We start from the raw sequence: 25,913 nt of genomic DNA, 5'->3' as shown, positions 1-25,913 counted from the left end.
AGATACACACACTATGGTACTATCATGAAATATAAGAGAACAATTAAAATTAATAAACCAGATGTAAAGACAGAAGGAACAGCTCAGAAACAATGTTGGGTGAAAAGAATAAAAAAGCAAACTGCAGAATGACTAATAAAATGTTTTAATAAGAACACTCACTGTTAATGAACACATGACTATAGTAAATATAAAAACATGGACATGAAGGATATAAACCACTTTCAGGATGGCTGTTATCTCTTAGAAAGAAAGGACTTTAAAACATTATATATATTTATAGGTAGGTAGGTAGGTAGGTAGGTAGGTAGGTAGGTGGAGCAAATGTTAACATACTAATTCTGCACAGTAAATACAAGGTCATCTGTTCTATTTAGCCTCTGTATTTTTGTGACTATTTGAATTATTTCTTAAATGTTTTAAATCTAAGCCATGATGTAAATAATTTTTTTTCTAAAAAATTTTTAAGAATTGACCATATCCTTACCTGAAACATGAGGGTCTACCTTCTTTAAAAAAATCAATAGTTTGGCTAGTCTCCATATTCCAAAAAGTTTTAAATCCAATCTAATAAATTAAAAATTCCACCCTATTTTCACAAAAGATTTGACTTAGTAATAATTTCAAATCAAGTCCTCAAGAGAATCCATGATTTTAGTTCAAAACTAGAGGCCCCATGCACCGGTGGAGTCCCTCAGCCCGGCCTGCGCCTTCTCACAGTCTGGGGACCCCTTGGGGGATTTCGGACTACCGGTTTCAGCCCGATGCCCACAGATCGAGCCGAAACCGGCAGTCCGACATGTCCCAAGGGATGTAGCAGTGTGTGAAGCAGCAGGCAGCCGGGGAGGAGCCCGATCTGGGCCAGGTGCCGCACCACTCCCGCTCATCCTGGAGAGGCTCACATCGCCACAGCTGCGCTCACCAGCAGTGAGCCGGCTTGTGGCTGAGCAGAGCTCCCACTGTGGGAGAGCACTGACCACCAAGGGGCAGCTCCTGCGTTGAGCGTCTGCCCCCTGGTGGTCAGTGCACATCATAGCAACCAGTCGACAGGTCCATCGGTCTTAAAGGTCTCTTAGGCTTCTATGTTTATAGATTGAACTGGGGGATTCCACCATGTAGACCTCATATGAAGTTAAAAATCATTCTTAGCAAGGGCTTTTAAATAGCAGATTCTACCATTTCTTGTTAAAACAAACAGGCTTGAGACTCTGACTCCCATTTGTTGGCTCTAACTTCCCTGGAGGAACCAGTCACTTCATTAGTTAATATGTTCTTTTTCATTTTCTTTGTTTATGTGAGGTATTAAACTTCTGTTTGTTTAAAAAAAAGAAAAGAAAAAATTCCTTTAGACATATCTAATGAAACTTTAACCCTTTGCACTCGGATGTCGAGTGTGACTCGACACGGTTAGCAGTAGAATAAAGGAATCAAGAAAAGCAAGCGAGTGCAAAGGTTAAAGAAATGCAGTACCACAACTACAAACTTTTTTATCTTTCATTAAAATTTTCTGTTTAGTTTAGCCCTTTTAATAGACCTTTGGAAATCTGACAAGTCATCTATAGCTAAATAAAAACACGGTGCCCGGGAGATCCAAGATGGCGGCGTAGATAAACATCTGGGCTGCTGCCGTCCACAACAATTTCCAAAACTACAACTAAAAGACAGAACGTCTATCACCCAGAACCATGGGAAAGCTGGCTGAGCGGAACCTCTACAACTAGACATAAAGAGATGGGCGCAATCAGGGCACAAACGCTGAAAAACTGAGGTACAGGGGAGCGCACGGGTGATACAAGCTGGCGGCGGAGCCCAGCTGGGGGCGGGTGTGGCTTTCTTCAATCCGAAGAGAGACAAGCCCCCAATCTCTCTGAAATCCAGTTTCAGGGAAGAGACTGGGCTGTCTGCCATTGGGTCGGAGTGAGGGTGGCTTACTAGCAGAGCTGCGTAGAGGTAGAATTGTTGGCTGCGCCGGGGCGTGAGACGACGGGGACGCGGTCGGAGGCGAGGGGACGCAGTCAGAGGCGGCTCATTGCCAGTCATTGCTGTTTGCCATGCCCTAGCCTAGTGACGCCCTGAGACTCTGCCCCGCACAATCTACAAACACACCCAACCTCCTAGCAGCGGCTTTTGCATATGAATGGCCTTCTCTATTGCAGTTTAAACTAGTAAACTTGCAACCCAGTACAGACAGCTCCAAAGCCTCCAAGCTCCAAGCAGGGAGGAGAGGACGGCAGTTCTCGCTGTAGCTCCTGCAGGGTGGCCTCAGACAGCAGCTGAACTGCACCCCATTGGAGATTCAGAAGACAATGCACCTAGTGGTCAGTGTGAGGCACCATATTTCAACTCCTCACATCCATAAGTGACACATTCGGGAGGCGGACTCAGTGAGCACCAAAGCTCCACTCAAACAAGCCCTGTACCACAAGCGTGTCTCCAATGCAGCAGTGCTACCATTATAGACACAGCAGGTCCTCACAGCCAATTGGCCTGGAGGTCAATTCCTCCCAATGTACCAACAGCAATCAAGGCTTTTAACTACACCAAGACTTTCCACTCAGCCCACAAAGGGGTGTACCAAGAGCGACCATCTAGGGTGATTGGGGAAGCTGAGCTACCAGCCCCTATAGGTCACTGACCACACAAAGCCACTACATCAACACAGGGAGGCAGCCAAAATGCGAAGACACCGAAGTATGTCACGAATAGAAGAGATGGAGGAAAGTAAACTAATGGACGACACAGTGTTCAGAACCACATTTATAAGGTTACTTAAGAATCTTCTAAAAACCGCTGAGAAACTTGAAGAGACTTTCAAAGACCTTAATGAGAATACCAAAAAAATGGAAAAGGACCAGTCAGAAATTATGCATACACTGTCTGAAATAAAGAATATACAGAAACTCAACTGTAGATCACTGTACCCGAAGAGTCAAACCAAAGATCTGGAATATGAAGAAGCAAAAAACACCCAACCAGAGAGGCGGAAAGAAAGAAGAATCCAAAAGTGTGAGGATAGCATAAGGAGCCTCTGGGACGGCTTTAAGCGTACCAACATCCGAATTTTTGGGGTGCCAGAAGAAGAGAGAGAGCAAGATACTGAAAACCTATTTGAAGAAATAATGACAGAAAACTTCCCCCACCTGGTGAAAGAAATAGACTTACAAGTTCAGGAAGCGCACAGAACCCCAAACAAGAGGAATCCAAAGAGGACCACACCAAGACACATCATAATTAAAATGCCAAGGGCAAAAGACAAAGAGAGAATCTTGAAAGCAGCAAGAGAAAAACAGTTAGTTACCTACAAGGGAGTACCCATACGACTGTCAGCTGATTTCTCAACAGAAACTATGCAGGCCAGACGGGAGTGGCAAGAAATATTCAAAGTGATGAACAGCAAGAACCTACAACCAAGATTACTCTACCCAGCAAAGCTATCATTCAGAATTGAAGGTCAGACAAAGAGCTTCACAGACAAGAAAAAACTAAAGGAGTTCATCACCACCAAACCAGGATTACATGAAATGCTGAAGGGTATTCTTTAAGAAGAGGAAAAAGAAAAAAAAAGGTAATGGTAAAAATTATGAACAACAAAAAGACATCAAATACATACCTACCAACAAGTGAATCTAAAAATCAAGTGAATAGAAGAACAGAATGGACTGGTGAATATAATAGAATCAGGGACATAGAAAGGGAGGGGACGGACAATTATCAGGGGGAAGGGGGCCTGAGGGGTGCAGGAAGAGATTGGACAAAAATCTTACACCTATGGATGAAGACAGTGGTGGAGGTAAGGGCATGGGGTGGGGTGGGGAATCAGGTGGAGGGGAGCTATGGGGGGGGGGGGGGGAGAGGAACACCTGTAATAATCTGAATAATAAAGATTTTTTAAAAAACCAACAAGGTGCCTCCCATTTACGATCACATTTGTAACTGAAAGAAAAGTTTAATATACTTTTGGTCACCATGAAGAAAATGTCAAAAATACTGTTAATTTTCACAAAAACTGATATTCTCTCAAAGCACAACCATCTTATTTAAAGAATTACTGGCTTGTTATCTTAAACAAGAAATCATATTCAACTTATATTGATGTTTTCTATCTGAAGCATGTCATGCCATATTGTAATTTATCTCATAAATCTACTAAAGTGTGATCAAACTCTATCAACTCTGATTGGCATAAATTTGAAACAATGAAGCAATCACATCTGTTAAACAGTTCTAGCTTGGCTAAACATTTAAAAAGTTTATACAATAGCACAATTAAATTTTTTCTCCATAAGACCTACCCGCACTTGATTTCACATTTTCATAACTTTTTTTTTGCCTATACTGAGTTCAGTATAACATAATATATAAAGTGGGATAATACAAAATGAAAGATAAGAAGGTGGAGGAAGTGTGGAAGATGAAGTGATAGAGATGGTATAGGTGTAAACTGAGTACACGCCAAAAACTATGTTAATGAAACTCCAAATGAATTACAAGGTCTCAAGATAAGGAAAATAAGTCAATTTGAATGAAAAAATATAAAAGATCTAATTTTATCCTGTAACTACTCCTGAAAATATGTAAATGTTAAATTTAAATAAAAATACATCGGCATAAAACAATGAATTCAAATTATGATTTATGAAGCAAAAGATTACTGTGCGGCAAAAAATCATCACCTACTTTTTCGGTGCAAAATCTCTAATCTTTGAAACTTAAATGATTTTATAAAAATATTATAATAGTGTGTATAGAATTAATATGTGAAAAATTCAATATCCCAAAAGTAATTCTATGTAATTTTAAGAACATTAAGCAAACTCAAGCATAAAAATGGCTAGTTCCTAAAGATAGGGAATCTGTGAGTTAAAATGAGTGGTCAATATTAAAAATAAAATTAAAATACTGTTACATAACTTTGCCAAGTTATTGATCATTATTGCTTTATACACATTATGTCTAAAATATAACTTAAGAATATGTAAACATTCTACTAAGATCACTATAATAGCTAAATTACTATTAATCCCATCAAGGCTATTTATTAATAATTAATCATATACAATTTTAAGATATTTTTCATTTTACTAAACTTTATACCTGCCACTCATTATGTGTATACATCTTCTTAAGAGAAGAAACTTTCTCAAAAGTGAGAACCTCTTTAACTTTCCTTCATTCCAACCAGGGCCCTGTATGCACTCAAAACATATTTTCCTGTTTGATTTATTTTAAGATGTCTGAAAACATGAGTCATGAATCAAATAGTTTAAAATGAAATGATTTTATTTCTTATCATTAAAGTTAAAATTAATAAAATAAAATATATGATCAAAGGAAAACTTCCCAGAAAGAGAAAACAGGTAATTCTGGTGGTGAAACAAACTCAAAAGAATGACAAAGATATTTTACTAAATCTGGGCTGATTTGGAAGTTTTCCTGTCTGTGGATATGCCAAGTTTTCAGAAAATAAATATATCATGTTTCCTTACAATTTTCAATTTTATTACTTGGAATTATCGCAATGCTATGCTAACCAAAGAAGACAAGACTTTTTCTACAATTTGTTGTACTATCCTTAGTATATAAAACTACTCACTAGTTATCTTTTTTAATATCTTGTAGCTTAATTCCTAATTAAATGTATTTAAAAAGATGCTCCTTTGCATTGAAACTCTCATGAATTTAGCTTCAATATAAATACATTTATTTGATTACCATAAAACAATAACAGCATTGATATTTTATTAAAAGTAAGTCTCCATTAAGTTTTATTTTTATCTACTATAAAATATTAATTAACAATAATTAAATAAGAAAATTTATAATTCTTTTGAAAAAAACTGTACTGTTGCTACCTATTATCAACCTCATTTCTGTATTCTATTTATGTTTTCATTCAAGAAAAACTAACAAACAGAAGGAAGAAAATAATGCAATATAACATCCCCAAACTGATGGATACTTGCTTTCCAGAATGAAAGGGACCTTTGAAGATGAGGTAAAAGATGGAATAAATTCCATTCCAAGACAGCATTATAAAATTTCCGATATAAAGATTCTAAAAGCTTCCAGAATGATAAAAACAGGTCACACACAGCAAAAAACAATGTGTGTGTGTGTGTGGGGGGGGGGGGGGGGGGAGAATAGGCAATGGACTTCTTGGTAGCAACACTAAATGTTGTGAATGAAAGCCTTCAAAATTCTAAAAGAAAATGATCTGCAACCTAGAATTCTATATCCAACCAAATTATTAATCAAGTCAGAGTAAAATAAGGTGTGCTTTTTAAATTTCCATATAATGAGGGGTTTGACCCAGAAAAAAGACAATGAGGTGGGATCCAACAGATAAGAACAAAGCAAAGCTATCCAACCTCTAAGGATATCAAATCTTTGATCTTCTTCTAGATCACACTAACACATCACAGCACAACTCTGAAAATGGCAGTAGCACCTAGAAAAGTGTAACCATCCTATATAATAAAAGGCTAATATGCAAATCGACCGAATGGCAGAACGACTGGTCACTATGATGCACACTGACCACCAGGGGGCAGACGCTCAATGCAGGAGCTGCCCCCTGGTGGTCAGTGCACTCCCACAGGGGGAGCACCACTCAGCCAAAAGCTGGGCTCACAGCTGGCAAGTGCAGCGGCGATGGCAGGAGTCTCTCCTGCCTCCGCAGCAGCGCTAAGGATGTCCAACTGCCAGCATAGTCAGACATCCCCCGAGGACTCCCAGATTGGGAGAAGGTGCAGACCTGGCTGAGGGACCCACTCCCCCCTGAGTGCATGAATTTCATGCACCGGGCCGCTAGTCCTATCTAATGAAAGAGTAATATGCAAATTAGCCATCACTCCACTACACCCACAAGCCACACCCACCACCCAATCAGGAGCGAGTATGCAAATTAACCCAACCAAGGTGGCTGCAGCCATGGAGCAAGCAGGAGGCTTGGGTTTCCCTGGCAATGGAGGAAGCCAAGCTTTCCGCACACCCTGGCAGGCCCAGGCCTCCACTCAAGGCTACAAAGTTTCAATTACAGAAGATAAATAAATCCCAACAAAAATGGCAGCAGCCACGGAGCTGGAGAGAGCAGGAGGCTTGGGTTGCCCCCAGCGATGGAGGAAGCCAAGCTCCGCAGCTCTGGCCTGCCTGGGTCTCCGCTCAAGGCTACAAAATTTCAATTATAGAAGATAGATAAATCCCAACAAAAATGGCTGTGGCCACGGAACAAGCAGGAGGCTTGTCTCCGCTCAAGGCTATAAAGTTTCAATTATAGAAGATAAATAAATCTCAGATACCAGGGCCTCCGCTTGGGTCGCCGGGGTTGTGGCCGGCCTGAAAACCACCACAGGCCCCTCACCTAGGCCGCCCCACGCCCCAAGGGAACCCCACCCTGATCCGGGACACCCTTCAGGGTAAACCAGCTGGCCCCCAACCCTGTACCAGGCCTCTATCCTATCTAATAAAAGAGTAATATGCAGATTGACCATTACTCCAAGACATAGGATGGCTGCCCCCATGTGGTCAAAGATGGCTCCTCCCATGTGGACACAAGATGGCCGCCACAAGATGGCCAGCAGTGGAGGGCAGTTGGGAGGGACCAGGCCTGCAAGGGAGGGCAGTTGTGGGCGATCAGGCCAGCAGGGGAGGGCAGTTAGGGTGACCAGGCCGGCAGAGGAGGGAAGTTGGGGGCGACCGGGCCTGCAGGAAAGGGCAGTTGGGGGGGACCCAGGCCTGCAGGGGAGAGCAGCTGGGGAGGACCAGGCCTGTAGGGGAGGGCAGTTAGGGGTGACCAGGCCTGCAGGGGAGGGCAGTTAGGGGCAATCAGGCTGGCAGGGGAGCAGTTAGGCATCAATCAGGCTGTCAGGGGAGTGGTTAGGGGGTGATCAGGCTGGCAGGAAGAAGTGGTTAGGGGCAATCAGGAAGGCAGGCAGGCGAGCAGTTGGGAGCCAGCAGTCCTGGATTGTGAGAGGGATGTCTGATTGCCCATTTAGGCCCGATCCTACTGGGCAGTCGGACATCCCTCAAGGGGTTCCAGTTTGGAGAGGTTGTAGGCTGGGCTGAGGGACACACACCCCCATGCACGAATTTCGTGCACTGGGCCTCTAGTATATATATATATATATATATATGTATATATATATATATATATGCCTAATATGCAAATTGTCCCCTCAGGAGTTCGATTGTTCACTATGATGTGCGCTGACCACCAGGCGGCAGCGTGGAACAAAGGAAGGCCCCAGCCAGCAGCCGGCAGTTGGCAGCCGGGGAAGGGAGGCCCCGGCTGGCAGCCTGAAGGCCCCGATCGGCCCTGATCACTGGCCAGGCCTAGGGACCCTACCCGTGCACGAATTTTGTGCACCGGGCCTCTAGTAGTAAATAAAGCAGAGGAAACAATTAGAAGCAAGTGTTCTTTGCCTAGGCCAGTGGTCAGCAAACTCATTAGTCAACAGAGCCAAATATCAATAGTACAACGATTGAAATTTCTTTTGAGAGCCCAAAACCGACTGCTGCGCATGGGCCACGAAGTTTCAATCGCACTGTACATGCGCACCCACACGTGGTATTTTGTGGAAGAGCCACACTCAAGGGGCCAAAGAGCCGCATGTGGCTCGCGAGCCACAGTTTGCCAACCACTGGCCTAGGCAAAGGTGCTTGTCATATTGGAGGAAACTCCCATGACAATGGCTATTAGTCCACAGATGACAATCTCTACATTGAATCAATATCAAATGATTGTCAAACTGTTATACATTCACTTCTAAAGTTATGATTACATGAATTATAGACAGCATCACATTGAAGATAAACAAAACCATATATTTATACAAAAATGCACACATACACATTTTCACTCACAACATAGTTAAATTTGGTTATTTTTAATTAGGTTTCATTTAAGAAACCAATAACAAAACATAACAGTATAGTTTCCATTAAAAAAAATAATAATTAAGGGATAAGAGCAACAGCTCAAAATGCTTGTCAATGATAAAATCAGTTACCAATTTCAAAGTTTACTACTCAAAAAAAAAATGGGCCAGTTATTTTTAGTTTTCAAATTTTAAGTGAAAAATTATGCCACTCTATTTGAGTACTTAGAAACAAAATAAAATCTCATCTTTCAACTCCAGTATTATGCACACTTCATATACAGTTATTTTTTATATATCAATGAAATCAGAAGTCTTATTGCAAGAAGCATGCAATAATGGGGAAAACAATAGAAAAAAGGCATTTCAAAAACAGAAATGCTTTCAGCAGTTATACAAAGAACTGTAACTTGCCAATTTTATCCTCTTCCAAACATCCTTATTTCAGTCTATATTTTTCAGTATTATGTGCTAAGGATGACTTATAGGGATCTGATAATCACTTTGTAACATATGTATTTTATCTTATTTTATTAAAAAAATTAATGTTGACATTATTCCCTTTTCCCCATAAGTTTTTTTAATAAAAACCTTCCCTATATATGATCTATTCAATATTCCAATTTTTATCTACCAAATTAAAAATAGGATCTGATCAATAGATTATATACTGTATGTGCAGGCATGCAATGCTTATATAATTTCATTTGTGTGATTTCATTTTCTGTTTTTATTGGTGATGGCATATTATTTAGTATTTACTGTTTGAGTGAACAATATCAATACCAAGGTGGTCAAAGCTAAGACACTGCATTTAGACAGTATAGTACTCAGCATTATTAAACACTCCTATGTGTTATTATTATTTTGTAGTGCCCTACAAAATCCTTACAGTATAAAAGTCCCTTTTTTATTGTGGAAACTCTAAATTTAATAAGCTTCTATTTAATTAGTCCAGAATTCAAATACACATTCATGCCAAATATTGCAACCACATGGGAGATAGGAAGAAAGATATTTGAAACACTTCCATGGGAACAACCTTGGGTTGCTCTCTTAAAATATCAGTACAGGAACCCAAACTACTTCACATGCTATCCACAAAACAGATGAGGTATGAAAGAAATCTTGCGTTTAATGTGACCTTTGGCTGTACTTTTACTTGTCATAATTATAAAGGAGCTACTCTCAGAGCCAACACATAAGCTATGTTATTACTCTAACAACCATTTCGTAAAGTGCTTCACACTATGACAAACTCCAGGCAGAATATATGGAAACTCTTATTTTAGTTACTAAGCATAATAGGTCTTTCTGAACAAAAACAGTTCTGATATTATACATATGAATAAGAATGATTGCATGAGAATTTTTCTTTTTAATGTACATCCAAGTACAAATATGCCCGTGCGGTTACCTAGTTCAACTTAACAAATCCTCTATAATCAAAATGCAAATTAACTAGAAATTTAAATTTAACAATCTAATTATGACTTTAATAATGTAATATGCCATGTTAGATAAATACATGTCAAGAGGGAAATAAAAACTACACACACACACACACACATACACACACACACACACACAACCAAAAAGCCTTTAAGCAACTCTTCTAGATATTTTTATTTTCATACACCGAATTTCAGTAAGGAGAAAGAATTGTTTTCAAAAATGTTTTGGCAAAACTGTCAACTTATCAATATATACAACATGGTTTTTGAAAGGAAAATTTAAAAAAGACCACTAGTTGATCCAACATAAAATTATAAATTCTGATGGTATAGAAAATAGAATTAGTTTTTAGTACAATGTCAAATATGCCATAAATTATATTATTTACAAAACAAATAAACAAGAACAGATCCAGAGACAGAGAAGCATCGATCAGACCGTCAAACCTCAGAGGGAAGGTAGGGGAGGGTGGGGTAGGGGGAGAGATCAACCAAAGAACTTGTATGCATGCATATAAGCCTAACCAATGGACATAGACAAGTGGGGGTGGAGGGGCAGTGGGGGGATAAGGACACATATGTAATACCTTAATCAATAAAATGTTTTTAAAAATTACCCCCTAAAGTACTTGGACTCGAATGAGAGTGACAATAAAGGACTTGGAAGTGGAAAAAGATAAAAATAAAAAATAAAATAAATTAAAAAAACAAAACAAGCACAAATAATCTGTGATAGGAAGAAAATCTCTATAGAAGAAGAAAATCTCTATAGCATTATCTACTATATTATAACCAACTCTGCCATACTTAACTTTTTCTTCCCAATAGTAATACCTCTCTAGTTTCATATTGAAAATAGGTCCCAAAAGCTATAAAACATCATTTTTATCTATATAGAAGGCTGTGTCCCTCCCACTGTCTGGCCAGTCGCTATGACATGCACTGAACACCAGGGGGCAGACACTCAATGCAGGAGCTGCCGTGACGCACACAGGCCATTACAGAGAAATGGCAGTGCAAACCTGGCGCCGACAAAGCAACACTCAGCTTCCCTCAAGTGGGACACAGACCCCGCCATCACCCAGAGCGGACACTGCCATTGCGCAAAATGCAGCCCATAGCCCAGCCCAGCTCGCAAACGGTGGCTGTGGGCGCTGGGTAATGACATCATGATTTTGTTCACATTCTGAAGCCAAAATTGTCTACAGAATATGTCTGAAGACCAACTATTGCCACAACGTACCTCTGAAGCCGAAAGAAAGCAACATCATTGACAGAGTATGTCTGTAGAACAGTCATCGACAAGAACTACAAATACTGGTTGGAACTGCCTTCATAGCGAAAATGAGGTAAATGAGGATGCAATTATTGAACACAGTTGTGGTGGAATGACAGTTACATGTCAATTTTGCCTATCCCTAAATTTCTCCGATGAAAAACTATCTGATGGAAAATTTACTCAATGCTGTAACAAAGGCAAAGTTTGTCCAAATGATATAAATTTTCTAGAATACCCAGCATATTTTTAAAAAATAATGATAAATGAAGATTCTGACAGTAAAAATTTCATGAAAAATATTCATTGTTATATCATGTTGTTATTGTTAATTTGTTAATCAATTTATATATTATTTTCATATACATTTTACTAATATTCTTTCATCTCTGACACTTCTATTATAGAAAAAGGGCAAATAGCGATATTAAAATATTTCTTCTAACTAATTTCCTTTCAATGTGCACGAATTCATGCACCGGGCCACCAATACTTTATAAAAGTCATAGCCACAAACTGCCTTGATTGGCTAACAAAAACACATAAATAGTGGTCATAATTGGAGTTAGTTTTATCATTAAAGAAAACATTTGCATAGATATAGCACATGAATTAAGATTCCTCTTAAATCTATATATATAAAAGCCCAGTGACCATTACGGTGGAATGACTGGACAAGCACAAAGACGGGTTGCTATGACATGCACTGACCACCAGAAGGCAGATGCTCAATGCAGGAACTGCCCCCTGGTGGTCAGTGCGCTCCCACAGCAGGAGCACCGCTCAACCAGAAGCCAAACCCACAGCTGGCAAGCACAGTGGTGGTGACAAGAGCCTCTCCTGCCTCCACAGCAGCACTAAGGAGCAGCAAGCCAAGCAGTAAGGAGCGAGTGGTGGGCAGTTAGGAGCGAGGGATCAGACATCCCCTGAGAGGTCCCAGATTGTGAGAGGGCTCAGGCCAGGCTGAGGGACCTCCCCCTTGCACAAATTTCGTTCATCAGGCCTCTATATCCTACCTAATAAAAGAGTAATATGCAAATTAACCATCACTCCGCTACATCCACAAGCCACGCCCACCAGCCGATCAGCGTGAGTATGCAAATTAACCCCAACCAAGATGGCTGCAGCCACGGAGAGAGCAGGAGGGGGGCTTGGGTTTCCCTGGCAATGGAGGAAGCCAAGCTTTCCACACACCCTGGCAGGCCCAGGCCTCCACTCAAGGGAACAAAGTTTCAATTATAGAAGGTAAATAAATTCCAACAGAAATGGCGGCAGCCACGGAGCTGGAAGAGCAGGAGGCTAAGGTTGACCCGGGCGATGGAGGAAGCCAAGCTTCTGCAGCCCTGGCCGGCCTAGGCCTCCACTCCAAGCTACAAAGTTTCAATTATAGAAGGTAAATAAATTCCAACAGTAATGGCTGCCGCCACGGAGCGAGCAGGAGGCTTGGCTCCGCTCCAGACTACAAAGTTTCAATTGTAGAAGATAAATAAATTCCAGATACCAGGGCCTCTGCTTGGGTTGCCAGGGGGCGTGGCTGGCCTGCAAACCACCACAGGCCCCTCACCCAGGCCACCTCATGCCCCAGGGGAACCCCCACCCTGATGCGGGAAACCCTTCAGGGCAAACCAGCTGGACCCCACCTGTGCACCAGGCCTCTATCCTATCTAATAAAAGAGTAATATGCAAATTGACCATCACTCAAACACACAAGATGGCTGCCCCCATGTGGTCAAAGATCCTGCCCCCATGTGGACACAAGATGGCCAGCAGGAGAGGGCAGTTGGGAGGCACCAGGCCTGCAACGGAGGGCAGTTGGGGGCGATCAACTCTGCAGGGGAGGGCAGTTAGGGGTGACCAGGCTGCATGGAGTGGTTAGGGGTGATCAGGCTGGCAGGCAGAAGCAGTTAGGGGCAATCAGGAAGGCAGGCAGGCGAGCAGCTGGGAGCCAGCAGTCCCAGATTGGAGAGGGTGCAGGCTGGGATGAGGGACACCCCCCCCATGCACGAATTTCGTGCACCAGGCCTCTAGTATATTATATAAGATTATTAGGATTTATTCAATAAAAATTTGAGATATTACTAGGGTGACCACAGGTGCCAATTTTGCTAAGAAGATCCCAATTTATACCTATTATCCTGTCATATTACAGTACACCCTTTCAGTCTCAAAACTGTCCTAGATAGGATGGTAAAGTACACGTTCATCCTAGCTATTACAGTATTTCATGTTACCTAAATCATGGGTTTGGAAGATTTTCTAATGTAACATTAATTATTTACTTGAAAACTCTATCTTAAAACTTTGAGTGATTCACATTCATTCAGATGCAGTTACTACCTATGGCACTCATACAATATAACCTGAACTCTGCTGCTGTCCAACTCTTAACTAATCTGTTTTCTGATATCCTTGTGTGTTTCAGACCCAGGATGGAAGCTTCCCTTTATCAGCAGATATCAAGATCCTTTTCCCTTAGCCTCACACCAATTTCATGATTTTCCTTACTCTCTGAGGCTCCCCAAAATCTTTTAAATGATTACATTTAAGTGTTTAAAATTACAATTGGTTACTTTCTTGTCCTTATGCACATATTTAAATACTTAACTGTGTATTAAACACTATATTTAGAGTTAATTTAATAGTATGTTTGTGATCATTTCTATAAAAGCTTAGGCATCAGACACTGAATCATTCTTTTTAACAATATGCATATATCTAACCCTGATAATACCATTATTTTTATAAGAAAATCAAATTTGACCTAACAGAACCCTGTAAATGACCATGGGCTTAAAAGAAAATTGCTGATCTGAGTGTTAGACATCGACCAGGCAAACATATAATCTCCCTGTGGCACAAATTCTGCAGGATAGAATTCTGGTCCACTACATAGGATTACAAGAAGAATCAATTCATAAAATTCAAGAAGCTCAAGTATTACCTACTGTTTAGAAAAGATGACTGTTATGTGAAGTGAAAACAGAAAGTTAAGCTATTAGAAATAAATAAAAAAATAAAATAAAACAACTCTGGTGAAAAACTATCTTATACCAACTACATATACAAAACTGTCATGGCCTAAGAGAGACTCTTGAGAGTCAGACTAAATGAGTCCTGATCCCAGCACCATCATTTACTATCAGCTTCTGCAAGCATTGCTAAATCTGTTTCCTTATGAGTAGAATGAAGATAATAACTGTATTTATCTTACTGTGAAAAGTAACAATCCATTCAAAGATAGGAGTACTGTACTTGCACATAGTAAGTGTTTAATAAATGCTAGCTATTATTACAATGACCTCCATTAAGGCCTCTTTCCAAAAATAAGTCCTAAAATTTTATTTTGATGTCAGAAGAAATTTCACATGTGTGTGCATATGTGTGTGCACACATATGTGTATCTCCCAATGAGAGATCACTGAGATGACACAGGCAATAGTCCACAAATACTTGTTAATAGTGTGGGCTGTGTATATGATAATGACAACTAATATAGATCTTATTCAATACTGGAGAAGGAAGCTTTTTTCTTCTAAAGAAGTCCACACTGGCATACTGAAGCAGCTTTTAAAATAAAATTCCATATATAACAGTATTTGTGGTTGTTCATCTCTAGAACAGAAAAGTAATTGATATGTACAATTACACATATGTTTAAACCCATGTATGCAAATGAAACCGCTTCCTTTATGGCAAGTACATGAAGATACTAAAGCAATATTCTAATTAAACATTCATATATTCAATATTTCAAAATAAGAAATTTGGATATAAATATGCATAATTTACAATTCTACAATGCAACCTGTCTACAGAGGCCATTTTCACTATATTTCAACAGATCATAACAAGTAATGCACAATACTACTTCTCTCTGATATGTTAAAAACTGTACAGTAGACAGTAATTCACTGTAAGCAAACACAAAGTCTATGTTGTGCACATGACACTCTTTTATCCAAACAACTATTTAACCTATTCATTAAACCCATTCAACAAGCAAGCCCGAATGACTACACTATCTTATGATAGAGTCAGAAGATAGAAGATATACCTTATTTGGATAAAAATAGAAACTTTACATAAGAGAATTATTATCTAAAGTCCAAGATACTATAGCTTGCATTTATAAAGACCCTTAACCATTTTAGTTCATTAAAATAAAGTAGCTTGAAACTTTCCATAAGAGAGATGATATGAAATAAATATGTCACTATGACCGATATAAAATCTATATAAACATCAGGCTGTTTTTCAAATACACATTTAATGGGGATTTAAAAAACAAAGGCAACATCAGTCAAATTTATATCTCAGGGATCCAAATCTAAGTTGGACTTCATTTCTCTGAACTTTCCTAAAATATTCCAGTTATAAAATAGATTTGCCACTAAAATAAAATAACTAGGACTCCATTATTTATTCTAAAGCAAGTAAGAAATACAGCCTGTCTTTTAGAGACACAAAGGGTAATGTGGACTGTGTTTTAGATATTTAATTGGTTGAGAGATGATAGGCTATATTATTAATTTGTAAGTGACTCTGGAATGAGTATGCATGCACACACAAATGAACATTATATCATTGATAACCCTAAACAGGTAAATTTGAAGCTAAACAAAGCATAACTAAAAGTTTATCTCTACCATATTATTTTTTTTTAATCCATGGGCATTGCAATGAATATACTTTTGCCTTGGAGCTAATACTTTAATTTTAAAGAACCACAAAGAAAAAAATCAAAACTAGTCAGTAACAATGCAGCGTCTAAAAGCAATAAACTCAAAATTAAGTTATAAATAATTTAAAGCATGTCATGAAGATGTATTAATAATTCATCAGATAAATAATTTACTAAATAATCAAATAAATAAATAATGAAATACATAAATAAATCAGCAAATAAATAATTCTGCAAAATAACCTAAACAATAACTCACCCAAACAAATCACAAACCTACAAAACTACAATGATTTTCTGGATTCTGATAGTTTTAAATAAGCAAATGTACACAAACTAGATCAACCCTTGTTAGAATTAGAAGTATTTTTCAATGCTATTGGTAAAATTCTCATCTCAATACATAAGAACATATTTTCAATTTTTAAAAGACTGCATAGGATTGCGTCTTATAAATTATTAACATAATTATAATATATCCTCTTCTATATTTTACATATAATATCTTTGCCTAACATATTTCCCCCAAAACAACTGAATACTTAAAATATTCTTAACTTAGAGACTTTTTTTCCAAAGCAATACTTACAGTATAATAGTGCTACAGCTTTTGATCGTTTTCCTATCAGAAAAGTCTTCTTCATCCACAAAGTCTTCCTTCACCAAGTCTTTGGAAATTTTCTGCAGGGGTAGAACAGTAAGAATAACCTTAATTATTACAGACGGCATTTCATTCACTAGGGAACAATCTATCTATATATATAAAGAGGTAATACGCTAAGTGGTCCTAAAGGTGTCCCAGTCACGACAGGTCAAAGGTGCGCACGCACAGGAGCTGATGGGCAGGGACAGGGGTGGGGACTTGAGCCACAGGGACATGAGGCTGGAGGGGGGCATCAGGACGGACTGCGGCGGCCCTACCCCTGGCGGGAGCGTGTGCAGGCCTGCGGCGCCACCTGGCCTGGAGGGGGGCATCAGGACGGGGGCGGGCCTCGGCAGAGAGCTCTCGGCACTCCTGCTCCAGGGTCTGAAGGCGCGGACAGGAAGGGAGAGCACATAGGCAGTTAGAGGGTTTAGGCCAGGAGGGGAGTGCAGATAGGCAGTTAGGGCGATCAGACAAGGAGGGGAGAGCAGTTAGGGCCATCAGGTCAGCAGGGGAGCAGTTAGGGGCATCAGGCAGGCAGGAGAGAAGTTGGGGGCATCAGGCAGGCAGGCAGGTGAGCGCTTTGGAGCCAGTGGTTCTGGATTGCAAGAGGGATCCCAGGTTGGAGAGGGGGCTTATATATATAAGCCAATCGACCAGAACGACTGGAACGACCGGTCTCTGACACGCACTGCGGCCAGCCAACTGGCCCAATCAGGGGTGGGGGCAGGGCCGGCCAGCCAACCTCCTGCAGCCTCTTCCCCCAGCCGGCCCAACCCTGATCACCCCGATAAGGGCTGGGCCGGCCAAACCCCACCCATGCACGAATTTGTGAACCGGGCCTCTAGTGTTTTTTAATTCTACAAAGTAGCAATGGGATGTGGCCATTTTTACTTGAAAACTATGTCAAGTTTGTAGAAGTCTTTAATGAACCAAGTACAAGCTGACAGAGGCCAGCTTCCTCTTTTAGAACTGACACACAAGCTGTTAAAATAGGCAGGATTTCAGACATGAAGACAAAAACTTCAAAAGAAAAAGTGACTGGCTGACATCTAATGCTATCCTCAATTTGAGAAACTCAAAGGCCTTGAAAAAACACATGAGATCATTTAACTATTACAATTTAAATGTAGGGACAATATAATTAGAATACCACAAAGAGTCAAAACAAAATTGACCTCATAAATCAGTCTTCATTGAACATTTATTTAAAGTTTTTAACCATCTACAGTATAGTACTCTGGAAATCCATAAATTTTAGATCCCAAACTATGTATGATTAGTTTCCTCATAGAAATAAGAACTTTGTAATGAGTTTTTGACAAATTTAAGAGAATAAATCCAAACAATGTAGCACACTTGAAGAGAAGGAAACTAACATTAATCAAAGTATTTTATATAATTTATCTCAATGAATTGTCAAAACAACCTTTTAAGTTGAGTAATATTTCACCATTTTTGTAGTCAAGAAAACTGGGACTCAAGTAAGACCCCCAGTGGCAGGGAAGATTCTAACTTTGCCTACACCAATTCCCTGTGAAGGTTTGCTCAACTACAGACCCTTATTTTGAGCCCAACCTACAAAATGCACCAAATCCTAGAGAATCATAAATTGATTACAGCAATGGTTCTCACCCTCCACCTCCAGGGAAGTTGGCAATGTCTGGAGACACTTTTGGTTGTCATAACTGGGGAATATTATCAGTACCTAGTAGATAGAGATCAACAATGATGCTAAACATCCTCAATGTACAGGACAGCCCCCAAAATAAGGAATTATCTGGCCTAAACATTAATAGTGTTGTGGGTGGAAAACCTGGATTAGAAAAAAATGATTGTTATATTGTATGAATTTCCTATTATAAAATAACACAGATTTGGTTCAGGGATATAAATTTTTTTAAAAATATGTATAACATTATATGCAGTGGAATACCCTAGATGAAAATGTGTATTCTTGAAAAAATGGGCATATGGAAACTCTATGTACTTTTTCCTCAATTATTCTTTAAACCTAAAATTGCTCATTAAAATAACTTCAATTTTTAACTGAAGTTATGAATAGCTTTCTTAGAATCAATACTGAAATGTAAGTCTACAGTTACAAAAGTTTTTTTATTTCATTTATTAAAATTATTCCAATAAAGTTAGTATGAGATCATTAAAAGTCATATCTATGAGTTAACCTGGTCAAAGTGACAAGGAAGATAGTTAACAAAAATTCATAGGGCTTGAAGAGATTATTCTGATAAACCATAATATATAATCTTCAATGGTTTGTGAGATTTGGGGGTAGGGTGTTAAAGCTATCAAGTGTTTCCTGAAAGAATATTTGTGACTAGAGGCAAATATCTCAAAATCGCGTGAGACCCCAGACCCACTGTGTCGGCAGGACCCCAGACCCACCGCACTACCGCAGGTAGGACCCCAGCGTCCACCGCGCCACTGCAGGGGCAGGACCCCAGACCCTGCCCCGCCATGCGAGGCAGGACCCCAGACCTGCCACGCCAGCGAGACCCATCAATTCTCCTGGTATTTACAGCGTTTAGGCGTTATGGCAATGGGCTTTTTATATATATATAGATAATTAATAAAAGCACTTGAGACAAGTTTCAGTATTATGATTATCAAAGAGCTCCAGAAATTATGTATCATTCCAAGTACTTTCTTTTCAATACCAAGTCATCTCTGTCTAGTCTCTAAGTAGGTTTTGGTTTCAACCTGGATCAACAACCATGACACAATGCATGTTTCTTTATATTTGACCTACCATCTTACTACATAGAGCATTAAACAATGGTATCCTTAATCAGACACAATTAGGTCATATCCTTCCCCAGCAAAAAAGAAAATTTAAATAACAATATTATCCTACATCATAAAAGCCTAATATGCTAAGTGCCCGGTCGACCAGTCGGAAGTTCAACCAAAGTGTAATATGCTAATGATATGCTAAGGCTGCTCAACCACTCGCTATGATGTGCACTGACCATCAGGGGGCAGACAGTCGACTAGATGACCAGTCGCTATGACGTGTACTGACCACCACGGGGCAGACGCTCCGACTGGTAGATTAGCTTACTGCTGGGATCTGGCCGATAGGGACTGAGCGAGATGGGCCGGACACGCCCTGGAGCCCTCCTGCGGTCCCTCCCCAGCTGGCCAACCTCCCGCATTTCTCCCCGTCCCTGATCATGCACCGGTGGAGTCCCTCAGTCCAGCCTGCACCCTATCACAATCCAGGACCCGCCGGGGGATGTCAGAAAGCCGGGTTTGGCCCAATCCCGCAGGGCAGACCAAGGGACCTCACTGGTGCACTAATTCGTGCACCGGGCCTCTAGTCTATATAATAAAAGCCTAAGTGACCGTTAACAGCAGAACAACCAGAATGACCAGTTGCTATGATGCGCAGTGACCACCAAGGGGCAGACACTCAATGCAGGAGCTGCCCCCTGGTGGTCAGTGCGCTCCCACAGGGGAAGCGCCACTCAGCCAGAACCCGGGCTCACAGATGGCGAGCGCAACGGCAGTGATGGGAGCTTCTCCCACCTCCGAGACAACACTAAGGAGCAGCGAGCCAAATGGTAAGGAGCAAGCAGGTGGGTGGTAAGGAGTGAGGGGTCCTGGGCTGCGAGAGGGCACGGGCTGGGCTGAGGGCCCCCCTGCCAGAGCACAAATTTTGTGCACTGGGCCTCTAATAATAATATAAGAGGGTAAGAAACAAAAGGAGAGAATTTCTCCCATGTAACTGTCCCAAGGTAGACAATCAAAGGCTGGTGTGGCAGCTCCAATATCAGGAGCCAAAGTTCCTTCCAATCTTTTGTTCTGCCACATACTGTTCTATTCAAAGTTGGCTCATACTCCAAGAAGGCCATGAGAACTCCAGCTACCATATCCACATTGCAGGCAGCAGAAAAAGAAAGGGGAAAGAAAGGCCCACCCTGCTCACTTCTAACTCTTACATTTCAGGATACAGAGTATAAACCACAATATGGTGTTTTGGCCACACTTAACCACATGGAAGGATAGGAATTGTAGTCTCTAACATTACTAATAATGCCCATAGAATCAGGGTTCTTTTTACTAAGGAAGACAAGTAGAATAAATTTTGCAGGGCAAAATATAAGAGCCAGACTGCAACAGAAGCTACAACTATTCAGAGAAAATGTACTCAAAATTTTTCATTAGAGTGTTTACTGTCAATTATATGTATACTAGAGGCCCGGTGCACAAAATTTGTGCATGGGGGGGAGTGGGGGTGTCCCTCAGCCCAGCCTGCACCCTCTCAAATCTGGGACCCCTTGATGGATGTCCGACTGCCCGTTTAGCCCCGATCCCGGTAGGATCGGGCCTAAACGGGCAGTCGGACATCCCTCTCACAATCCAGGACTGCTGGCTCCCAACTGCTCGCCTGCCTGCCTTCCTGATTGCCCCTAACCACTTCTGCCTGCCAGCCTGATCACCCCCTAACCACTCCCCTGACAGCCTGATTGATGCCTAACTGCTCCCCTACCAGCCTGTTTGCCCTAACTGCCCTCCCCTGCAGCCTGGTCGCCCCCAACTTCCCTCTTCTGCTGGTCTGGTCACCCCTAACTGCCCTCCCCTGCAGACTTGATCGCCCCCAACGGCCCTCTCTTGCAGGCCTGGTCCCTCCCAACTGCCCTCCCCTGCTGGCCTAATCACCCCCAACTGCCCTCCCTTGCAGGCCTGGTCCTTCCCAACTGCCCTCCCCTGCTGGCCATCTTGTGGCGGCCATCTTGTGTCCACATGGGGGCAGGATCTTTGACCACAGGGGGCAGCCATCTTGTGTGTTTGAGTGATGGTCAATTTGCATATTACTCTTTTATTAGATAGGATAGAGGCCTGGTACACGGGTGGGGGCTGGCTGGTTTGCCCTGAAGGGTGTCCTGGATCAGGGTGGGGGTTCCCTTGGTGCATGGGGTGGCCTGGGCGAGGGGCCTGTGGTGGTTTGCAGGCCGGCCACAACCCTGGCGACCCAAGCAGAGGCCCTGGTATCTGAGATTTATTTATCTTCTATAATTGAAACTTTGTAGCCTTGAGCAGAGCCAAGGCTCCTGCTTGTTCCGTGGATGCAGCCATTTTTGTTGGCATTTATTTATCTTCTATAATTGAAACTTTGTAGCCTTAAGTGGAGGCCAAGGCAGGCCAGGGCTACGGAAGCTTGGCTTCCTCCATCGCTGGGGGCAACCCAAGCCTCCTGCTCTCTCCAGCTCCATGGCTGCCGCCATTTTTGTTGGGATTTATTTATCTTCTATAATTGAAACTTTGTAACCTTGAGTGGAGGCCTGAGCCAGCCAGGGTGTGCAGGAAGCCTGGCTTCCTTCATTGCCAGAGAAACCCAAGCCTCCTGCTCGCTCTGTGGCCACAGCCACCTTGGTTGGGTTAATTTGCATACTTGCTCCTGATTGGGTGGTGGGTGTGGCTTGTGGGTGTAGCGGAGTGATGGCTAATTTGCATATTACTCTTTTATTAGATAGTATGTACATACATGTGTGTGTTTATATTTGTGTGTAACACATATATGAAAGAAAAACCTAAATGTTTAACAATATGCTTAAATAAATTTGGGGATAAACTCAGAATAGAATGCTATGTAGTCACTTAATATCATTTTCAAAAATTTTACTGATAAAAAGAAGTATTCTTAACATTAAATGAAAAAGAACGGGCTATAAAACATTCCATATAAAATAACCCATTTTATATAAATATACATATATACAAACACATACATATGGAGAAATGCTCATAATATTAAATGAAAAAGGTCAGGCCATAGAACATTTCATATAAAAATAACCCATTTTATATAAATGTGCATACATACAAACACACACACACATCTATATACATACAGTATATATTTACACATACATCATTTCTATATCCAGAGAGAAAGACTAAGACCACCTAAAAATCAAGAGAATAGAATTGACCTAAATGAAAATAGTGGTTTAGGCTTTGGGATCTGTAACTAACTTTCACTTTACCTATACTTTTCATTACTTTCTACTTTCTTTATAATGAACACATATTGAGCTTATGATTATTTTTCATGAAAATTTGGCCTAGAGGAGGAGCACCTTATAAAAAGTAGTTAAATTCAAGCTTCAATTTATATTATTACTTGGAATTTGCTGATAATTTTTTAAAGGTGGAGGAAAATCTATAACTGAGTTATATCTTTCCCAACTGGCACAAAAAATACATGTTTCTTTTTAGCTGGTAAGAAAAAGCTAACCTCTCTATTCTGAACTTCTTTGCAACTTACTAATATTCACATATCACATCTGTCAGCTTTATACAAGTCACTCCTAACCAGATGCTACATCCATCATTCCTAACAATTCACCTTGATATATTACTTTGCTCATCTCACTCTGTAGAACTAATCATTCCTACTTCATGCTTCTACAAATCCTTCCATTTTCTGTATTTCTCAGTCTATTTTTTATTTCTACTCCTCTGCACATTTTTCTGTTTACTTATATAATGGATACATCTAACAGAAATTACATCCTTATCTTTATGACTATCTTATGCTATCTTAAATTTTCCATTATTATTGGGTATACATACTACTATTACATTGGTATTAACTCTATTTTCTGCAAGCCTCATGATTATCATTAGTAGAATGTTAGAATTTAGAATGCCTCAAAGTTCTCCACATTTTCTAGAATGATTCCATTTTTCAAACCCCATTACTACCACATAAAAGTGGATAAATAAGGAAAAGAGCAAGCAACTGATATATTTGAAACTACTAACAAGTATATAGGGTTGACAAAAAATAGCAAATAAACAAAACAGTAAAATACATCTAGAACTTGGGAAAATCAGACATGTGCACGTGCGACACACAAACACACACACAGGGCAGAGAGGGAAGAAAGAAATGCACAAGCAAATGTAGTAAGTGGAAAATGTACAATCCAGACAGTATGTACCACTGAAAATCCAGAAGGTAGAGCCACAGGCAGAGATAATCAAACAAGGATCTTCAATGGAGACCAAATTCACACAGTTCTAAAACAGTAGTTCTCAATCATGGAAGATATTGCTCCCCATGCCCAAAAAAAAGGATGTGTGGCAATGTCTGTGTTGCAAATGGAAGATACTATTTGCATCTAGTGGGTAGAGGACAAGGATGCTGCTAACATCCTACAATGCATAGGACAGCCCCACAAAAAAATGAATTATTCAGCTCAAAATGTCAATGGTGCTAGATGGAACTGGTGGAGTCCACAAAAGAGGCAGCACTTAACCAGGATGAAATGACATCTGTGAAAGAATGGTGGCTACAATATAAGTGTAATAAATCATAATAGGGCTAGTGAAAGAATAGCAGGATATAAGACTAATAAAGATAACTGGGTGCAAACTGTGATGGGTTTACACTAGACATCTGATAGACCAAAGAGATAAAGAAAAATGGTTTATTATAATAACCAATATAAGAGAACTGAGGCACAAAATAGCAACGTATTTGCTAAAACTGACGTACAGATAGATGGAAATACTGATTTCCAGCAGTATGACAGTCTAGATACCTTAATACTGTTAGATACAATTTTTAAATTTTAGTGGGAAAAATCTGCTTTAATGAATTGCTTAGATAACAAGAAAGTACAGTCTCCTCATAAGCTATAAACAAAACAAAGTAGAATAAGCAAACCTAGAAACCAAATTTTGTCCTGAGAGTATGTGCCTAGCACTGGCAAAACTGGGCTTACCTTTTGATGGCTACACAAGGCTCAGGAAATAGACTCTAAAGAAGTCTACCAAAAGGAAACACACCTACATCATGTTAACAGCAAAAAAGTGCCAAAAAGATCTTTTTCCTATTACCTGTTTATAATCATACTTACCCCTCACCCCCACCATTCCTAACCCCTGGCAAACTCTAATCTGTGATCCATCTCTATGATTTTGTGCTTTCAGGAATGTTTCATCAATTCTCTTGACACTTAGTCACAAAGGGAAACCATCACAAAGGTTCTTATATTAAATTCACACTATGTATATAACCAATAAGTCTCCTATGAAGATGTCATTTAAACTGCTCTTAAACTGTTAATGCCACAGGTATCTGTGGAAAGCATAAGCAAACTCCTGGTGAAAGAAAATAATTTCAATCCAGACCTCAAAATGTCCAGGAACTTTCCAAAAAACTCATCTCAAATGAAAAAAAAAAAAGTCAGGATATCAGACACAATGAATGACAGCCAATACAAACATGAGACAAATTAGACTGCAGATTCCTCAATTATTGGAAAGATTGTACAATAAAGATGTTTTGAGCAATAGAAATGCTTAAAATATACATACATGTATAAATTAAATAAAACTTCAAGAAATAAAAAACACTGGTAAAATGTTAAATTCAGTGTAAAAGTTAAACTGTAGAGTCAATATAAATAATTAGTAGGTGGAAAGAAAGACACTTAAAATTTATCCAAAATGCAGTTAAGAGAGACAAAGAAAACGTAAAAGCAGTTAGGAGATACAAAAAAAATAGAATGAGGAAGTCTAACAAAATACTGCTGAAACTATCTGAAATGAAGAACCCTTTTTTAAATTGTCAATCCACTGCAGAAAAAAAAAAAAATCTGTAAAATGTAATAAAAGTGAATTTCTTTTTTTATAAACCATGTCCTTAGATGTCATGGTAATAATATCAAGTTGCTACAAAAGTTTCTAAATGCTTGCTTTGAATTTCTGTCCTTAACTCATTACAGACCAATAAAGTCAGTTTGCAGATCAGCACTAATCTGAAGACCACACTTTGAGTAGCAATGATCTAAAATACAAATAGATCAGCATTAGAAAAGAATGTTTAAAAGACTATATAGGTAATATTTGAATAGATAATAGCTAAAAATTATCCTAACTAATAGAAGGCACAGATAGACAGTCTAACAAGCAAGAAAACATCTACCACAACTATTGCAACACAATC

At 40.0% G+C, this 25,913-nt stretch overlaps 1 protein-coding gene across 2 annotated transcripts in view; it reads right to left on the bottom strand.

Annotated features, from left to right (window-relative positions):
* Nucleotides 1–25,913, bottom strand: part of TBC1D5 (TBC1 domain family member 5) — a 446,950-nt gene that overhangs the window by 392,802 nt on the left and 28,235 nt on the right. For both annotated transcript variants that reach the window (XM_079795163.1, XM_079795164.1), the window contains exon 2: nucleotides 16,877–16,968. The gene's annotated coding sequence lies outside the window, so the exon portion shown is untranslated. The remainder of the gene's footprint in view (nucleotides 1–16,876; nucleotides 16,969–25,913) is intronic.

This window comes from Cnephaeus nilssonii (genome assembly GCF_951640355.1).
Source record: "Cnephaeus nilssonii genome assembly, chromosome: 17".
NCBI lineage: Eukaryota > Metazoa > Chordata > Mammalia > Chiroptera > Vespertilionidae > Cnephaeus > Cnephaeus nilssonii.
This window is presented reverse-complemented; position numbering and strand designations above follow the sequence as displayed.